The sequence below is a fragment of the Lissotriton helveticus genome, chromosome 4_1, assembly GCF_964261635.1.
Source record: "Lissotriton helveticus chromosome 4_1, aLisHel1.1, whole genome shotgun sequence".
NCBI lineage: Eukaryota > Metazoa > Chordata > Amphibia > Caudata > Salamandridae > Lissotriton > Lissotriton helveticus.
The window spans coordinates 516080913-516101631 of record NC_136063.1 but is presented as its reverse complement, the minus strand read 5'-3'; the positions used below and the strand labels follow the sequence as shown (position 1 = coordinate 516101631).

The 20719-nt window shown below is 48.4% G+C and overlaps 1 protein-coding gene across 1 annotated transcript in view; it reads left to right on the top strand.

The window, feature by feature from the left end:
- STMN2 (stathmin 2) overlaps window positions 1-20719 on the top strand; it is a 175886-nt gene that overhangs the window by 82950 nt on the left and 72217 nt on the right. The window lies entirely within an intron of this gene.

Sequence of the window (20719 nt, the reverse complement as noted above, 5' to 3'; positions counted from 1 at the left end):
GGCGGGCGCAGCTCCGTCCGGCGAGAGCATACGCCGCCGAGAGCCGACCCAGTGACTGCGGACTCCAGGAGGTGGGACCGGCGACCGTCGGCGGGAGATCCCGACACAGCAGCGAGACCTACCCTCCCGAGGTACACGCCAGGCGGCCCCTTCGACTGATCCGCCGCCCCGGTGCGCTGGATGGCAGCCGCCGCACCGGAGCTCCATCACACAGACGCTGCGACCTCACCGGGGGCCTGAACATTCTCCGTCATCGCCCGCTCCGCCGCCACGGGGTGTGGAGGACCGGCGGACGCGCTGCCGGTGTGGTGGTGGGCCATTCCAGGGCCAGCGGGCGCATCGACGCGGCGGCGGTGAGTGGCCGCCTCTCTCCCCCCCCCCCCCTCCCCCCGAGACACTTGATGCCTGTAACCCCCCCCCGCGACCTCGGGGGCTCGGCATACGGTTGCGAATCATTCCGCTGGACAACTCGGGGACTCAGGGTGCCCCCGCAGCCCCGCAACGACCATCGGCCCCAAGCGCCTGACCCTAAGATGGCGCCCGTGGAGGCCTGAACACTGCGACCAGCGCGAGCCTCACCACTGGGGCCCCCTCGTACTTCCACCATCTGTCCTCCAGCCCTACCGGCTGCTACTAACGCTGGGCCGCACACCGAGGGAGACCCACACGCCCTTGTTGCCCCTGATTTAGCGCCCGTCCCCTGAGGCGGGAGGAGGCCGCCCCAGGCCCTGAGTGGACGAGAGAGACCGGCAGATGGTACACTGCCCCCTGACCCGGCCACGTTCACCAGGTGTGCCCGGTGCACACGACCACCCCGCGGAGCAGAGAGGATCCTCGCGTGGACGGGGCAGCCGGCCCCTGACAACCACGAACCTCCCCTGACGCCCTTGGACCTGGAAGGGACCGGGGACACTGTCCTGCACCCGGCTGCCGCCACCCGGTAGCACTGCGTGGCGACGACCTATCTCCCCCGGGACACGCAACGACCGGAGGGAAACCCCCGCTCCCTCCAAGCAGCGCCCATGGGGAAGCCGAGAGCCACACAGATGACGGCGGTCCCGGAAACAGCCGCCGAGAAGATGCCACAGACGAGAGCGTGGACGCAGACCAACACGTCGCAAGCCGACCCTACACTATCAGCGAAGCTGGACCAGGTGTTGGCAGCAATAGAAATGTCTCGCCTCTCGATGGAGGAGAGATTGGGCACCCTGACGACAGACATCAGCCTAATTCGGGATGAACACCGTAAACTAGCAGACAGGGTGAAAGAGGGGGAACGGATTGTGACTGAACTGCGACCAGCGGTGAAGTCGCAGGAGACGGGCATGCAGGAGATTCTACGCCGCGTGACGACCCTGGAGGAACGAACAGTGGATTTGGAGGGGCGCTCGAGACGCTGTAACATCCGTGTCCTGGGCCTGCCGGAGGGGATTGAAAACTCGGACCCCCTGACATACATGGAATCCTGGACTAAATCGTTCACCCCGGACTGCGACCGTTCGCCGTTCTTCTCCATCGAGAGGGCCCACAGGGTCCCAGCCCGGGCGCCCAAACCTGGCCTTCCCCCACGACCCATGCTGGCCAAGTTCCTGCACTTCCGAGACCGAGATGCGGTGCTCCGCGCGGCCCGGACGGCGGGCCCCCTGCGGGTGGAAGACCAGCACGTCATGGTGTTCCCGGACTATGCCCGGGAGGTCCAACAGCGGCGGTCCACATTTCTGGAAGTCAAAAGACGCCTCCGCGCTAACGATCTTCAATATTCCCTGCTGTTCCCCGCTCGCCTCAAGGTAATCCACAAAGGGAAAGCCCTCTTTTTTGACACGGCAGCGGACGCGCAGGATTGGACTGAATTTCATTGCCCACTGATCCCTAAACCCGGACCCCAGAAGCCGCGCAACAATGACTCCAGACGCCCCAGGAAACGGGGCGCGAGCCGTGGGCGATCTGGACACTCCAAGAGCCGGGCGTCTTCCCAGACGGGCTCACCCGACCTCGCAGAAATCATAAAGGAGCGGCGAGACGCCCTACGAGCGGTGACCGGACTGCACTCGTCACCTCCGGCTTCGGACCTGGAGGGTCAGCCGCACCTATTCACTCCAGAGAAAGACCGGGACAGTGATGGAACTATGTCGGGTTTTGGCCCGGTCTCTTCCCCTCTCGGGGTGACACACACGTTGGACGCTGCCCTGGCCAATCAGCCTACCACCTCTTCGTGAACACCTGAACTGTGAACTGACGTATCCTTTCCATGATTGCCTGTTGTAATGCGCGATATCTAGAAGCCTAGACTACTCTACTAGATAATTGCGAGCTCCGGCGAGCGATACACACTTCTCCTACTAGAGCCCGACTCGCGCACAGGCCCAGCAGCGACACATGCTGCCACCCCCGCGAATTTCTATTGGTTTCTCCCCTAGTGGGACACTAGTTTGGATATGCCACCCCCAGTGACGTATCCCCAGAATTGGGACAGTTGCCCACCCAAGGTTCTAGTTGTTGTTAATTCCCCCAGTCCCCCCCCCACGGTTAAGGAAGCTTGGCGCGCAGGAACACACATGACACGCACACATGGGCGGCACACAGGAACTGTAGAGGTGCCCCTTCCCCGACCACGTCACTCTCGAAATGGCTGTCCCCCACTCGGACGTTAGTATCCTTACACTAAATGTGCGGGGCCTGCACACGCCCAGCAAGCGCTACTCTGTATACTCCTACATACGGCGCATGGCGGCCAACATTACGTTCTTACAAGAGACGCACATTAACGCTACTGAACTCATTCGCCTACAGGCCAAGTGGCGAGGGACCATCTGCGCCACACAATATTCAGCGTTTGCACGCGGCGCATTGATCTGGGTGAGACCTGGTACTCCCTTCCGGGCGCTCCGGCGAGTAGTGGATAGAGAGGGCAGATATGCGCTACTAGAGGGGGTTCTTGATGGGCAGGGGGTGCTTCTGGGCAGCATATACGCCCCTAATACAGATCAAGACCGGTTCTGGGAACACCTTACGGGCGTCCTGGCCCAATTCACCACAGTCCCATGGGTGCTGGGAGGTGACTTTAACTGCACACTAGACCCCTCGCTGGACCGCTCACACCCTCCCCCCACGCACTCCCCGGCCCCCCGGCAGGCGGCCCTCTTCAAGGCATGGACCACACACTGGGCGCTCACTGATGTATGGCGACACCTACACCCACTGGCTCGCATCTACTCCTTCCACTCGATTCCACATAACCTTCGGGTCCGCCTGGACCGTTTCCTCTGCTCTGCTTCGATCCTCCCTAAGGTTATGTCTACAGATTACCTGGGACGGATCCTCTCGGATCATGATGCCCACATAATACGGCTTACCTGGCGCCCCCCACATCCACCGGTCCCCACCTGGCGCCTCCCCAGAGACTGCCTGGCGGACCCGGTCTTTCAGGACGCGCACAAAACCTGCATAAGCGACTACTTTACACACAACGAGAACACAGCGTCATCAGTACTGGTGGAGTGGGACGCGTATAAGGTGGTGGCGAGAGGAGAATGCATCCAACAGATAGTGGGGGTCCGCCGCACCTTAGAACGATCGCTCTTACTGACGGAACGGGCTCTAGCTGCTCTCACCAAACGGCCTGACGACACGGAGGAACACGCCGTACTCACGGCGGAGGCCAAGACGGAATATCAAACCGCCTGCGCTGACCTCCGTAAATATAACTTCAGGGCTTACGCCTCTCGGGTACACAAGGACAGGGACAAAACCGGGGCGCTTTTGGCCTGGATGGCGAAGCGGGACACCGAAATCAAGCCGATCACGGACATTCTCAACCCGGAGGGTGTACTAGTGCAATCACAGGATGAGATTCTCCTGGCGTTCCGACGCCATTATGCACGAGTGTACGAGTCCCCGGCGTGCTGTACCCTGTTTACCGCGGATCAGTTTTTAGACCCTCTGACGTTGCCCGCAATATCGGATTCCGACAAGCGCACATTAGACGCCAAGATAATTCCTGCTGACATCACCCAGGCGATGCGCGCCATGTCCCGAAATAAAGCGCCGGGACTGGATGGCTTCCCACTAGAATACTACGCCACATTCTCTCCCCTGGTGGTTCCCCGTCTGTCACGGATGTTCGAGGCGTCACTGCACCTGGGGACACTACCCCAGTCGCTACGGGAATCCGTGATTGTCACCTTCCTTAAGCCCCACAGAGACCCGCTTCACATGGGGTCATACCGACCTATCACCCTCCTGTCAGCCGATTGTAAGATACTGGGGAAGATCCTAGCTGAGCGTTATGCGCAGATCATACGCCCGCTGGTCCATCCCGACCAATGCGGCTTCGTCCCCGGGAGAAATACCTCCCAGAACCTTCGTCGAGTCTTCCATATCCAAGATCAGATACGCGACAGATTTCCCCGTGCTGCCTGCCTCATTATGGACCTGGAGAAGGCGTTTGACACCCTCACCTGGCCCTACCTGTTTTCGGTCCTGCGTCGCCTTAATCTCGGCCCGACGCTCATGGCATATACCCGCCTCTTATACACCGACCTCACTACTCGAGTTCGTATCGGGAAACGTATCTCGCCGGCGTTTGCAGTCCGACGAGGCACAAGGCAGGGTTGCCCCTTGTCGCCCCTCTTGTTCGCGCTAGCGGTCGAGCCGCTGGCGGTTCGACTGCATCGGGAGGGCGTGAACTGGGGAGTACCGCTTGCAGATGGGACCCATTGTGTGTCCATGTACGCGGATGATCTCCTCATATATGTCCGGGACATTGCAATGGACCTAACCCCCATAGGGAATACATTGGCGGACTTTGCGGCTGCCTCGGGTCTGCAAGTCAACTGGGACAAGTCCGTGGTTTACCCCCTACACCCGGACCTACCCCCCCGGGACATCGACCTCGGACCACATAGTCTTTCATGGTCCACGGAAGCTCCCCGATACCTTGGCGTCCGCCTATACCATTCTCCGACGGACATCCTTGAAGGCAATCACCGCGCGGTACTCGAGAGTCTGCGCCCGACGGTCGCCTTCTGGAATACTTTACCACTGGCCCCGATTGGACGGATAGCCCTCGCTAAAATGGTGATGCTCCCCCGGCTCCTCTACCATTTCACAAACCTGCCGGTGATACCACCCAGGTCCTTCTTTCGCGACGTTGATTCCCTCTTGGGAACTCTCATTTGGGGAGCCGGCCGCCACAGAGTCGCCCTGAAAACTCTTCAACTCCCCACAACACAGGGGGGACTCGGAGCTCCATCCTTCGAGGCATATTTCCTCGCAGCACAGCTCCAGTGGCTATCCTACTGGACAGCGGACCGTTACCCTCAGGAAACGGTTACTCCTACTGGGAGAATCACGACCCCGGAACTCACTCGTCTGCTCCTTCCGGGCACCAAGCCACGGCGCACTTACCCCCTTCAGGTGACGATCGCGCGTCGATGTATGCTGCGGATACACCGGCTCTCCCCCGCTAGGCCCCCATACTCCCCGCTGCTACCGTTAATAGGCGGCCCCAAGCAGGAATCCTACTTTGCGGCCCCACTACTCGCCGACTGGTCCCGCTGTGGTATCACAGACCTGGAATCACTCTTCGAGGAGGGTCAACTGAAACCGCTGGACCGCCTGATCGCAGAATACGGGCTCTCCCCTGGCCAATTCCTTAGGTATAGACAATTACTCGACGGATACCGACCCCATTTCAATCTTCAGAATGGCGAGCCAGACACGCATCCAGTAATACATACTATTCTACATATGGGGGTGGGTCGCCACCTGGTCACATGGCTCTACAAATCCATCCGGGAACTCTCATACACCCCCTTGGCGGCCCTACGAGCCACTTGGGAGGAGGATATAGGCCGTATTTTGCACGACTCAGAGTGGACTAAAGCTCTCGAGGCCCCTAAACGCGTCTCTAGGAACGCCCGCTTCAAAAATATTCAGTATTATATATTACACAGGGCATATCTCACCCCAGCACGATTACAGAAGTTCTACCCCTCCACGCCCTTTCTGTGCCCCAGATGCTGCATCCCGGCTGCGAACTTCCGTCACATGTTCTGGGACTGTCCCAATCTTCAGCCATTCTGGCAGGGGGTACACGACACACTACGGGCACTCACGGGACTCACTACACTAGCCACCTGGGAGACTAGTGCATTAGGCATTCTCCACATCTCTAAGCGTGAACCGGTACGACGGCGCTTCGTGTCCTTAGCGCTCCTACTAGCCAATAGATGTATAACCATGCGCTGGCGATCCCCAGAGGGTCCCCCCATAGCACAATGGAAGGGGGCGGTTAGCAAATGGGCGGCAGCAGAGGAAGACGCTTTAAGGGAGGAAGAAGCCAAGGGCGCGCGCAAACTTCCCATCTCCATGGAATGGGCCATGCTCCTTCACAGCTTCCGCCAGTCCACGCAGACTGGGGACCCGCCTGACCCTTCCCCTCCCCCCACCCAAGGAGACCAGTAGCCTTCACCTGACGTGAGTCACCCCAGAGTCGGACCCCGTTAACCCCCTACGTCATGGGCAACCTCCTGCATGTCCGGCCATCTGTGGGCTTCCCCCCCCCCCCCCACCCCCCCCGCCTTTACATCCGCTGCAGCCCTCCCTCTACCTAGACCCTGCTAACGCCTTCATGCTTCCCTCCCACAGTTCTGTTACCCCCCTGTTTACTGGTAACACTATTATGTGCACGGTACAGATCCAGATCCAGCGCTGTTATGGCATGAGAGTGCCCATTTGATCTGCTTCATCGCCCCTATGGCGATATTGTCCCGTCACTGCTCAGCCTGCAGGAACCTTTATGTGATTATAATGCACAGACTCGCGAAGTCATGTTTATGTGTACCAGTTCTATATAGCAAGAAAATGTTGCACACATAGCTGATCGTGGCTGAATGTTGAGGCCACGTCGGCGGACTGTTTATGCTGTGTCGAGATACTTTATCGCAACAATAAAAACAAATTTAAATAAAAAAAAAAAATGACCGACATCCAATTATGGAGCCAAGCTCTCTCACCGTGCAGCACATCAAGAATCAATACTAACAAAGTTAACCTTCATAATGCTGCAAAATGGGGTTGTCAATGAAACCTCAAAGAAATCAATGTGAATATAAACACTGTAGGCTTAAGTGATGTATGGGAGGTGCTGTATGTAGTGCATGCCACACTCCGGTTGATGATCATCAGTTACCTTGAACTACATACATCACGGTTGCCCCTGTCAGGTAGTAAATATGGTTGTCCTTAATTTTAGCTAGTTTGGTAAATTATTTGCAGCAGCATGATGTGTTGAAAAATAGCATAACATTTATGTATCTTTCCTTCCTTTGAAACCTTACTACTAAGACTGTACAGGACAAAGGATAATTTCAGCATGGTATTAATAAATTCAGAGACAAAAGGTAGCTTTAAAGAGCAAGTTCTTAACACAGGGTGTTGCTTAGCCAAGCCCTGCTGTCCATACCTCATTACAGATCCTCTAACTCCTGTTTTCATTGGTGCCTTTGGAATGACCTATTCCTTGCACAACTTGCATTTTCTGCAGAAAATAGGTCAACTCCCAATTGGTTTCTGAACTCTGAAGCTAAATCCTACATTTTTGTAGCTCAAAAGTATTCCAGTTCTTTACAGGAAGGATGCACACTAAGGGGCATAATTATGAGAGCTTTTCATCATGTTTACACCACGCAATGTGCTAGATCAGTGAAGCAAACCTCTAAGTCAGATTTATGAAGCCACACAAAGCCACTTTGTGTGGCTTTGAATGGCTTCAAAAATCTGAAGGAAGGGAGGTACTCCATGGGCGTTGTCAGGGCCGCACTGGGAACCAAAACCGGCCCTGGCAAAGTGCTCGGTTGGCCCCCCGAGGGGTTGGGGGTGCAGCTGAGCTATTTGTCAGGGCCTGGTATGGCCGATTTTGTTACAGGGGCTGATTTTGCAGCTATGCTTCAAAAACGTCCCTGTAACAAAAACAGCCCCAGGGACCCAAAACCGGCCCCCACACTGGTGGTCAACTGGGAAAATTCCCGGTGCCCGCTATGGCCAGTCCAGCCCTGGGCATTGTGGTGGGTATTCCCACACAACTCCCATGGTTTTTGACGAATTCCAACTTGAAAACCTGGGAATGCACCAAAATGGTGCTACTCCCTAGGAGAGGCCTAACAAGCAGAACTATCTTTATTTTCCTAGTTTTTTACTCCTTCTATGTGTGCTAGAGAAATATTTTTTGGTGTAGGAGGGTGCCAGTTTCTGAACATAAACAACCCTGCCACCATGGTGTAAGGGTGCCTGCGTTGGCACTAGGTTGCCAAAACAACACCAGCACAGGGGGAAAGAAAAGTAATGTGCCACATTGGATAAATATGGCAAATGCCTGTCCTTTTCCAGTGATGCAGGGCAGCGCAGGAATATGGCTTGCTATGCTGCCCTGACCCACAAATTTCATAAATATTTTATTTTTGCTTGATCTTGAACACTGCTTGCCCATTGGCCAGAGAAGCTGTCTTTCTGCCTTTGTAAGTCACGATGACAGACACACTGCAGCACCCATCTCCACTTGAGAGGCATACCACAGCTCATGATGTTAAGCACAATGAAGCTGTGCACGAGGTAGGTAGTAGACCCCCATCTCTAGATGAGAGGAATGCTACAAAACCAATCAATTGATAGAAATCATGTTTCAGGTCTGACTATTAGATGAGACATATACTGTGAGTCCCCAATTGTATAGGAGCCATACAGGCCCAGAATTCTAGATGCAGAACTGAATACACCTCCATCAATAAATGTCATACTGCAGCCCCCACCTTAGTGTGAACGACACACTCCAGACTCCCATGGCTAGATGAAAGAAGTGCTGCAAATCCCTTCTCTATATCAGAGTCACACTAAAGTCCCACATCTCTAGATTTGTGGCATATAATTAAATTGGAAACATGCACCAGGCTCTGTTATTGGATGAGAAGGTGACTGTAGCCCCATAAGTAGATATGATGTCTTCTCAAGATACCCACCACTGAGTTAGTAGCATGCTTTGTTTTTCTCTCTTTGGGAAAATGCATGAGGTGATTCTCCCCTCTTGAAAGAAGAAGTAGTGCGCAGTTATATACTCCAGAGGAAAAGTATTTCCTTTTGGATAAGAAGAAAACTATCAGTCTCATTCTATAGAAAGTTTAAATTCTAAAACCCAGTGTCTAGATAGACAACACATGGTAAACCAACAAATGGGAAAACAGCCGGGTTATAGGAAACTGCACTACCTAGGTCAGTCACATAGTATGTGAGTATGTGGATATTGCCCACCTCAAATGACCAGCTGCCCCTTGATCACAAATAGAAACATGCACAGAAGGTAGATGAGAGACAATATGAATTGATAACAAGTAACACAATGCAGTGTATACAGGTTGAGAAACAATTGATAGTCGTAGGTTGTAGTCTTTGTGTATCTTTATTTCAAGTATGCTTGGTTTCTTTATGGTAAATAATGATGTTGTATGTGTCATGCCAGGGTAATGGGCATCAATAGAACGTGGTCAGCATGGTGGATCCATTGAGGGACGTAAGTTGAAAGTAAAGAGGCCTCAGACCCATGGGATCCTCTATGTGTCCTAGTTTATAAGATCCCAGGCCAGTTAGTATAGTCAAACGGCCAATATTTCTTCAATTGATGACATCATTTGTGCAGAGATCACAGTGTAGCGTGATACGACCCGCCCTATACTCAGCGGGATGAGAAACGATCTGAATCCTCTCTGGTGGTTCCCGCCATGTAGCGTGAATTGCGTGAGTCAGCTTCTGGGTAGCGGAAAGACTAGACACATGGTACCCTCAGCTCTGGTATAATCATCGCCAGACTGGGAACTGAAACCAGCCTTGACAATCAGCTCGACCGGCCCCCAAGCTGTGAGTGGGAAGCACCACTCTCGCTGCTGCTTTTGTTACAAGTGAATGATGATGCAGGACTGCTACAAAACTAGCCACCTGTAACAAAAGCGGTGCCCAAAAGCGCCCTCCCACCTTTTCGGCCCACCTGGGAAATGCCCGGGTGCCCGCTACTGCCAGTCCAGCCCAAGGTATAATGCATTTGCTGAGCTCTAAATATGAAACATTCTACAGATCTTCATTCAGCCGTGACCCGTGGAGAGAGCTCCGGTCGGGCAGAATGTCAGGGCGGGGAGGTGCTAAAAACCGGAATATGGATAATTGGAGGTAAGTAAACAATTTAATAAATAAAACGAATTTCGTAGCGCGCTCTGCTTTGCAAAATGCTTCAGGGAGCCTGAGGGAATTTCAATTCCCTTGCGCTCCCTAAAGACTCTGTTTAACCCCTTCCACATGGGGCTAACTCCCCCGCGGTGCGGAGGGGAGGGGACGCCCGTGGCGCCACGGAACTCATGACGAGTCCAGCTCATCATGCTGCACAGTGGAGCTGTGCTCATGACAAGCTGGACTCGTCATGACTCCGCCCACTCCTTTAGAACTCCCGCACAGGCGGGGAATTCGCCGCACGCGGGAGGCGCCACAGCAGCGTGACGAGTCCAGCTCATCATGAACCCACGACCACGAGCTGGACTCATCATGAGCACGGAAAGGGTTAATTTGTTAGAGCTCTCTAGTGGCAAAATGTTCTAATAGCCTTATAGGCCCTCGTAGCTGGGCTATATCAGCTATTAAAGTTCCACTGCCTTGTTAAAGTCCCTCGCCTTCGGCTCAGGCCTTTAATTCAGCAGCGGGCCTTTAATAGCTAGTATAGCCTGCTACGGTGGACTATAAGGCTATAATAAGAAGCATACAGCAAATTTTCATTTTTTTAATATGAAGGATATGTCCCGATCTTTGGAAATAAAGCAAGCTACCAGTGTCTAGTATCTGAATATGAATAATAGTGCAGGTGCTCAATCTCAATACATTACGTATAGTCCAAATCTCCTATATCTGAAAAGGACGCATGCTGTATTCACCTTTCTCCAAATCTTTGATTCTGTATGCTGGCACGGCTTATCCACCCCCTCATAACCCCTTTGCTTGGTTTCAGTTTGAATAAAACCACACCTTTCCTCACAGCTGATCATGTCATCTTGAGCCCCTGGGCATTGCAGGCATTTGAGTTCAGTAATTTATCTAAGATCTCCCTTTGTGCCTTTGAATTCCTAAGTAAAGTTGTTACAAGTTTTGATTCATTCACTCTCAATTGCAGATTTAGAACATAAGAACATCGATTCAAAGATGGTCACTGAGGATGAGAGTGCATCTGTAGTGGCTATCTTTAAGTGAACTTTCTTATGCCTTACGAAAATCCATTAAAAGATGACTGCATTGGATGCGCGAGCATTGGCCAGCACCATTTTTTAATGGGTTTTCTTAAGGCTCACGAAAAGTAATTGAAAGTTGTCCTTCGTGCTTACCTGTGTATGCATCAATGGAAATGTTACAAAAATGTTATAATGACCAACCACCAAAATAGCAGTAGGAGATGGTCAGATCACGTGGGAGCTGGAGGGACAAGTGGTCACTTGTGGTTGATTTTAATACAAAAAGGGGATGAGTAAGAGGAGGAGCAGGGAGAGACAGAGATGGAGATAACATTGTCTCTCATATGCACTGCAATGCAAGTTCTAATTTCAACAATAGAAGAATATGCGTCTTCCAATTAAAAAAGGACAAGACCAAAATGCTCCTTGGCTGTGAGAATACCAATAATAGGGATGAAAGCCATCAATCAGGAGCAGGAAATGAGATAGGCATGAAAGTCATCCATCGTGAGTATGAGGATAACCCAAAACCCACTCTATGTACTGTATTGTTACCAATAGTTCTAAAAAAACTTTCACCCAGTGCTAGAGGCCATTATAAACATGGGGAGAACATCAAGCAAATCATAACATGGATACAAATTTGCAACAGTATAGATTTCCGATTTCCTTCCTTTCAATGCATTTGAAAGCAGACTCTTTGTCTTTAAAAACCTAATAGAAATTAATGTATCTAGGAAAAACTCTCATATTTACAGGGACTGAGGAATGCCATCAGCATTCATGAATTATATATCAGTTGAATAAATGGATGGCATTGCATTATTCATAGATCCGGTTCCGCTCTGGATGGAATTCAGAGCGCTTCACAGGGCCTGAGTGGCGGATTCACAATATTAATGCAGTCGGCAGGTGTCTCGCGCTGCAGTTAAACGGCATTATGCAAAGTAATCTCTGCACCCTGAACCCTGGGCTTTGATAGCTTCAAGCCACATTTTGTGTGGATGTGTGAGCCAGTGGCGTAACGAGGCTGGGGGGAGGGTGTGGGGGGCGCTGCAAAATGCATGAAGGCCCCCCATGCTTCGGGCCCAGTGAGGATCCCTCAGGCCTGCCCATGCACAGTGCCACAGAGGGCCCCCTGGAGCTCTGGGCACCCCACCCTGTGAGCGCTGTGTGGGCCATTGTTACCCTACAAGTGTGAGCAGTTTGTATAATGCCCCACTATGTCGCCTCACTCTCAAAGAAACCTCCTCTACAATGAGATGAGATCAGGAACAAACTTTGGGCATATTTGCAACAGGCAGCGATAATTATCGCTGACCTTGTATACCGCATTATTTTCTATCGCTGGAATATTTTGCCAGGCTAGCGTTGTATTAAGAAAGTTTAGCGCCATGGTGATGAATATTCCAGCGATAGCGCCCTTTTCCATGGAACATTGCTGGTTTTTCAGCGATGTTCCATGTAAACCAGCGATATGCTTGATAATACGACCCTGTGGTTGTATTACATGAATCCACCTCCCATGTTAGGTATGCCTTTGTCAGGAATTTAACAGACGTTAAATTCCTGCGTTAAGGCATTAAAATAATCGCTTCCCCGCGCTGTAAATATTGCATAGCTGCCTTCGCGATATTAACCCATGTTGTTTCCACAGACACGCCTACTTTGCATCTCATTAGCGATGCGAAGTTAGGCGTGCTGGAAACGTCTTTGCTGATAAGGCGATAAAATTATCGCCGCTTTTCAACCGAAAACGGCCACAAAAGTGGCGATAATTTTATTTCACCACCTTGTTAATATGCCCCCTGGTGTTCTGCTTTTTTGTTTACTTATCAGACAAAAAACACATTGAATTATGAAGGTTGAAGTACATACAGTATATGTTCTAGTTTGAACTACATACAGTATCTTCTACTCCAGTGTGAAGAGCTACAAAAATACACCTGAGGAGATACAGTTACTGCCAGCAACTGCACTGTGAAAATATTTCCATTTACAAGGAAGTTCACAAATCACAACAGGAACAGTTTTTTTTTTGTTTTTGTTTTTTTAAATCGGGAAGTATTCACACTGTTTTCCTGTACACTCCCCAAGTTTGCTGAACAACTGCAATCAAGATACAAAATAAATGTCTCTCCTTTATTTTAAGCAGCCCTCTAATTCATTATATGTGGTTATTTTCTTTACAAGTTTGACAAGGTTGTCCATATTTGATTCAGAAAAAACGGATCAGCATTGAAAGACGCACCCCACCCAGAGGCTTGTTTCATCCAGAACAACCTGTCCTTACTCAACGGATTATGGGTGGCTCCAGCGCTTAATTCTAAAATAATAGGTACTGGTGGCAAAAGTATTGCTCCAAAGCCAGCAAATGTCCAGGGTATTGATTCTACATCATGCTTTATCCACCCACCACCACACCCTCACTGGTCATTTATCTCACTCTTTCTTGTGTGTTTCCATCTTTGATAATGTTATTCCGTCTTTCTTTTCCAACTTCTTTCCCATTTTTGCGTTTTTCTCTGTCTTGCTTTATTTTTCCTCATCAAAATATAGTGAGGAGAAATAAGTGCCAGTCCTCAAAAATGAGTGCCAGTGGGCCCCTCCGACAACCACCAGCTCAAATTAAGCACTGGCCATACCCCAAATCCTGTCAGCATCTGGGACTGGATTCAACTGCTGATTTATATAGGATGCACAGAGCATGGGTGTTTTTTGAAGTTATTTTTATTTTCGAACTAGAAATAGTTTAACAGCTTAAAAGTCTATCAGATGATGGCTGGAGTCTAGCTTCAATCAAAATAGGTTCTACCTCATTAAAAACATTTACAAAATTGGTTCTGTCTTCAAAATATGTTGGTTGCCTGCACTGAGAGGCCAAGAGTGGCATGGGTGCAGAATGGGAGCTCTTCTGGGGCATTGTTGGACTGGTGAGATGAGGCTCCAGAGCGATCACCCATATTCCCTCTCATATACTGGCGCAAAAGGATGCTAAGAGACTACAGCATTGTGCTGTGCTACCTCTTGCACATAGCACATACCATAATAACATACACGTTGGGTGCATCCAAGCACATTTTATGACCAGGTCTACAGAAAATAAAGCAGAAAAAGGATAATTTTGAATAATGTGCATCTCTACTTTCTCCTCAATGGATGGATACTTTATTATATCATAGCATGGCCAATTCATAATTTCTCCTGTCATGATATATATACCATGCTGGAAGGGCTTAGAATTCCGGTAACACAAATGTCATTGATACATGCATATATCTTCATTGGCAAGCCATGTTTACTAGCATTATTCTCGCCTAAATATTGCCTTTTAACCCTCAATTATTTCTATTGTTATGACCTTGGGCTTATAGTTTAGAAAAACGAATCTATAAATAACTTTACTTATGTGGAACACATCTCTTGTAAACTACACGTTCCTGTGACTTGCTGTGTTTAACGTCTGCCATGTCCACTTTTTTGTGGCCTCACAGCCTGAACTGTTCAGCCATCACAACATTAAGGCCATTGCATCCTACATATCATTATGTTCACAGATGTGTCACAGAAGTGTCCAGCGTTTGCTGACCAAGCTGGAGCCATGACACGTTTATCATAGTCCCATGAGATAAATGTACATGCAGATATCTAAGTTATCTACATACTGCCAGTTGTGTTAGGGAATATCGAAGCCAAAATATTATCTTAACATCGTGACGATAATATCAAGGGACAAAATATCAAAGAGTGCACAGAGGGAGGTATGGATTTATTATTCTTAACTCCACATCTACTTACCTTGAAGTTATATATATATCAATAAAGTATGTATATATTGAGTTAGGTACAGAAAATCTCTACAAATTTACCTTTGGATATTTTGTCAATCGATATTCTGATCACAAGATATTCTGATCACAATTTTGTGGCCCTTTGATAAACTGGCTTTGATATTCACAGCCCACATCCAAGTCACTAGTGTTCCCTTGTGGCTTTGGTAATCATGGACGAATGTTGAACATCCATCATTGAAGATGGTGCAGAATAGCACTGGTGCACATACAATACTTGTTCAAAGCTCCTCTCTGCTCCTAAATCACCATTCTCGTCAGAGGATATTGGGCTCTTGTTGAAAATACAGACATTATAGATATTAGTTAGACTTATCCCAAAGCACAGACGCTTCAAAACAGATTCAACACCAACTTGTCATGAATATTTCTGTCAAAAAACATAAAGAATAAAGCAGTTCAAGCAAGAGTTTTTGAAAATGCTCATGGGCATCATTTAGTGGTCACCAGGGTCCACAGGTGTGATCCCTGGCTTGTGACCCCTTGCACTGCCTTTGCAACCCCTGGCTTCTTAGGTCACAAAATCGGTGCCAGAACACATGGGCAGCCCGTCCTTATGGGCATTGGTTTGGCCTTCACTTTCCTTGTTTTTGGTCATTTTTTGTATTACACTAATAGTGAATGTTACATTATTCGCTTTTAGCGTTATAAAAATGGAGTACAAATAGCTGGAATAGGGCCCTCCCTGGCAGCTGAGGTATGTAAGAAATGCGTTTAAATGTATGTTGTGTGCAGGCGTATGAGTGACAGTGTGGTTATGTGTGAGAGAGAGCTTGTACGTGATAAATGAGTGTGTGTATCCACAAGCAAGGATGTATGAGTGAAAGTAAGAGTCAAATGGTGTGTGATGTCACTTCTGCTACCACTGGCCCCTTGGTGAATTGACGTGAATGAGAATGCTGTATGATTTTCTAAAGGTGTCAGCACAAGAGCACTGCACAATCCACCAGTTTTTGTTTTGTTAATTAAAACAGTGTAGTGCTGTGATTCAGTTTGATCAAGTGTGAGCAATGTTCCGGTAAAATCTTCTGAAAGCACGAGGAAGCGGTTGTTAGGAAGTAGAAATTGTTCTAATGCAGATGGAGGGCAGTAATGCTTCCTAATGCTTCACCTCGCCTAATCTTTTTGGTGCCAATGACTCACTTAGAAGGGAGTCATAGCTCAAGGGAGCCTTGCAGGCTTTCTTTATGGTACATATCCTTCTTGGCATGCAGCCTCCCTTACATAAGTAGATAATCATAGAAGAGCTCTTTTCAGAACGTAGACTTCTAGAAACCTGGGAGAGGCTGCCATACTAGGACTGTTAGACGTCCCAGGTTGTCAAGGTTGCTATTTCCAATTTTTTTCTTCTCCAATTTATAAACTTTATTTCGATTTTAAAAGAAATCACAAAAGTCATCACAGTACAAACACAGGAGTTGGGTTAAACAATAACATTGCACTGTCACAACAGCAGGATTGGGAAGATCTCTCATGTACACAAAGTTAAAAGAATAAATAATTTAATACACTATAAAAAGCACACCCAAATAGCGGGGCAGAGAGCTAAATCCTTTTTTTAAAAGAGCATCAATCAATCATAAAAATGAGAAGGAAGAACATATGTAATGGCGATCATAAAAGGTGCATGATGAGGGAAGTTTATCTATTCCTCCCTAAAGACCAGCGAATCATCCATACCCAGCCCCAAAACTTGGCTGATGCAATCACTAGAGGGCCATCCACTGCGGTTTTTAATAATCTGTGAACCTCACAGTGGTCCCTGATCCCCATTAATAAACACACAGGTTTCAACCAATGACTTCTCGGGTTCTGATACGCTGGGCAAGCAAATAAAATATGGACCACAGTTTCAGCCCTGCCCGGGCAGAAAGGGCAGTTACTACAGTTGATGTTCGAGTTAGACCACTTAGTGGTAAAATCATTGATGGGTAGTGTTCCCACTTAAAACTGGTGGAAAAGTTGCTATTTCCACTTCTTCAGGAAGCCTGACAGAATTACCTCTGTGTTTTGGACTGGTTTTGCTCCCCATGCCTGTTCTTGCTCGATTTGTTTTATATCTGTGCAAACATATTTTGCATCTAAAGCTAATTTGAAAATACTGCATGACAAGCTCTGAGGAAAGTATGTTGTCTGACTGAGATATGTTGTCCGATAGAGGAGATCAGTTTGTAGGGAGCAAATCTCACAGGTATCACTATGATTCTGAAAGAAACATAATTACAATATCATTCTTTTGCAGCTCTGGCAACAAGTTATTTAATCAACATAAAATGTAATTGAAAGCACAACAGAGATTGGATTGGGAAGGAATTACAGTAGCTTCTGAATGAGGAGACAGGATGGGTCGAGGAGACACAGAGCTGGAGTGAAGGAGAGAGCGGGAAGAGTTGGGCTTGTGTTCAGGGGCACAGAAGCAGGAATGTTTGGGGAAAGGCATTGATACGAGGACTCAAGGGGAAGTGAGACGGGCACAGAGTCGGGCAGTGTGCAGTGACAGGGAGCAGAAAGAGAATGGGGCAACCATGCTGGAGGAGTACTGGGCTCAGTAGATGGAAAGGGGTTGGCAGAACAACGGAAGACGGATGCCAACAGGGTGCAGAAGGTCATGGGGAGTGGATTAGGAAGTGGTAAGGCACAAAGAAGATGAAACAAGCACAGTCAAGGGGAAAGCAAAGCACAGTTTGGTTTCTGATTGGATCCCATAATAACTGAGTAAGGGGGCTTACCCTGGGGGAAACAAAGCAGGTCTCTTTTATCAAATAACAATGCTGTGTCCCATGACCAAAATAACTACAGGCCCCACACTTGTTCTATATTGCTTCTGATTCCTTTGGTAAAATAATCAGTGATGGGGCCGAACATTTTTATTACGAGCCCGCAACTGGTGCTGCCGACTGCCTGGTAATAATTCCACCTTGTGCATCTTTCTATCACAACCCTACACATCCTATCCCCATTTACTCCCTTTGACTCTGTTTTTTTGTCTTTCTTTCCTCCTCCATTACTGTCATTCTTTCCTCCTTCATTCTCCCCTTGCAGCCTATCTGCCTCTTGCTCTGGGCCAAAGTTTGATGAAGAAAAATAAGACCTTGTGCCAAATAAATGAGTGCTGGTACCTACCACCCATTACCACTGGCAAAAATTAAGCACCGCTGCTGTCCCATGGATTAATCTCTGTCCGCTTATCCAATGGCTGACATTATGCCTGCTCAACACCCTTGGTAATAACATCCTAACCCTAGAAGTGCATCAAACTGTGCACTGGAGGACTCTGAGCAGTCAAGCCTCTCACTCCAAGTACCGAACGACTACAGATTTGCTAACATCTGACACATAAGGGAGAGGAAACTCCCATCAGTTCAACCAACCAATTGCAATTGTTTAATATTTAGAGTATGCCAGAAAATTGAGATTTAACAGTTTCTTCTTTTGCTATTTGTAAATTCATAGTAATGTGAGTGATTACGTTGGAGGTCTATTATTTTAAAAATATAGATTATTCACTTTACATGATGACATTTTATACTTGCTTGGACTATGATTTGAATGGTGAGATAGCTCAGTGGAGTAATACATCCACTCTAGAGGTTTGTGTATAATCGGTTGTTAGGAATTGGGTCTCCAGTTGGCAGAGGTATGTGCCTTGTCCAAGTAGGGACCACAATCCTAGTCAGGGTAAGCTAGATACACGCCAAAAGAAAACCTGTGCTCACCCTTTGGCACAGAGCCGGCAGGCTTGTCTAAAGAGGCGATGTGCAAAGTATTTATGCAACAATACACACACAGTAACACTATGAATATATCACAAAAAGACTCCACTCCGAGAAGGGATGGCCTCACAGTAGTGTAAATGAAATAGGCTGTTTGTCACTGCCAACACATGCAAAACATAAAGGAACATGTCCTACCTTTTACTTACATAGCACCCTGCCCTTAGGGTTACTCATGGCCTACCTTAGAGGTGACTTCTATGTAATAGAGAGGTTGCTAAAGGCTTGGTAAGTAGACTTAAATGCCAAGTTGAAGTGCCAGTAAACTGCACACACATGCACTGCAGTGGTAAGCCTGAGACAGGTTTGAAAGGCTTCTTCTGTGTGTGGCACATGAGTGCAGCAGGCCCACTAGTAGCATTTTACAGGCCCTTGGTATATGGTATAACACGTTGCAAGGGCAGGCCCGGACTGGCCGTTGTGGGCACCAGGCAATCCCCCGGTGCGCCGCAAGAGTGGGGGCCGGTTTGGGGCCCTGGGGCTGTTTTTGTTACAGGGCCGTTTTATCAGCATTGCTGCAAAATCCGCCGTGTAACAAAATCGTCCGAAACCGGCCCTGGCAAAGAGCTCGGTCGCACCCCCAGTGGGCCGGCCGAGCACTTTGCCATGCCGGTTTTGGTTCTCAGTCCGCAAGCAAATCAAATATCAAAAAACAAAAGCGACAGTGGAGACTTCCTACTTTTAGCACCTAACACAAATCACCCCCAATTTATACAATCGCCCCTAGTGGTTTGTATGGGCAAGGTGTGTGCACATTGGTTAACACCCACTGTCACAATGCTAGTTCATCCAAGAACTTATACAGTAAATACAAAAAAGCAAAGGTGCACCACACAATTGAAAAACTACAATGTTAATAAACAATAGACGTAGGTTTTCTTGGATGTGATTTTTCTTTTATTCCAATATAAAGTGTACAGGCAAAACACAGTTGTTCGCAGCCGACGCGTTTCGTCCTCAAGGGACTTCTTCAGGGCAAGTTGCTTTGGGTATTTGCAATCGTCGTACTGGATAATAAGTTCTTTATAGAAAGTTGTTTCCAAAGATCTTTTTAGTTAGTAGTAATGGGAAGCCCTAGGCTTATCTGTACATGCGAATTTGAGAGTCAAAATTTCAGTTGTCTTTGACGGTTTAGTTGCACTATATCTTTCTTTATGTTGTATAGATAAGTATTCGAAGGAGGGAAAGTAGGAAAACGATAAATTCCTCAAGGATGACTCTTATTCAAGTCCTAAGTTCCCTGCATCCTCCTTCTTCGTCTCACACCTCGTCAAATAAACGGCTTCCTTTCCGAGGTAGGGCGTACCTCGGGAAGGAAGCCGTTTATTTGACGAGGCAACTAAACCGTCTAAGACGACTGAAATTTTGACTCTCAAATTCGCATGTACAGATAAGCCTAGGGCTTCCCATTACTACTAACTAAAAAGATCTTTGGAAACAACTTTCTATAAAGAACTTATTATCCAGTACGACGATTGCAAATACCCAAAGCAACTTGCCCTGAAGAAGTCCCTTGAGGACGAAACGCGTCGGCTGCGAACAACTGTGTTTTGCCTGTACACTTTATATTGGAATAAAAGAAAAATCACATCTAAGAAAACCTACGTCTATTGTTTATTAACATTGTAGTTTTTCAAGCAAATCAAATATGCCAAACAGCTGTAAACCAATTATACCATGTTTAGAGGAGAGAGCAGATGCACTTTTGCACTGGTCAGCAGAAGGCAAAAAGTTTGGGGTGGTTTATCAGTGCGCGCCATTTTCCAACATCAGTAAATCTGGAGAATTGAAACCTTAGGGGAACCTCAGTCTCACATCATTCTGGGATCTATATAATAAG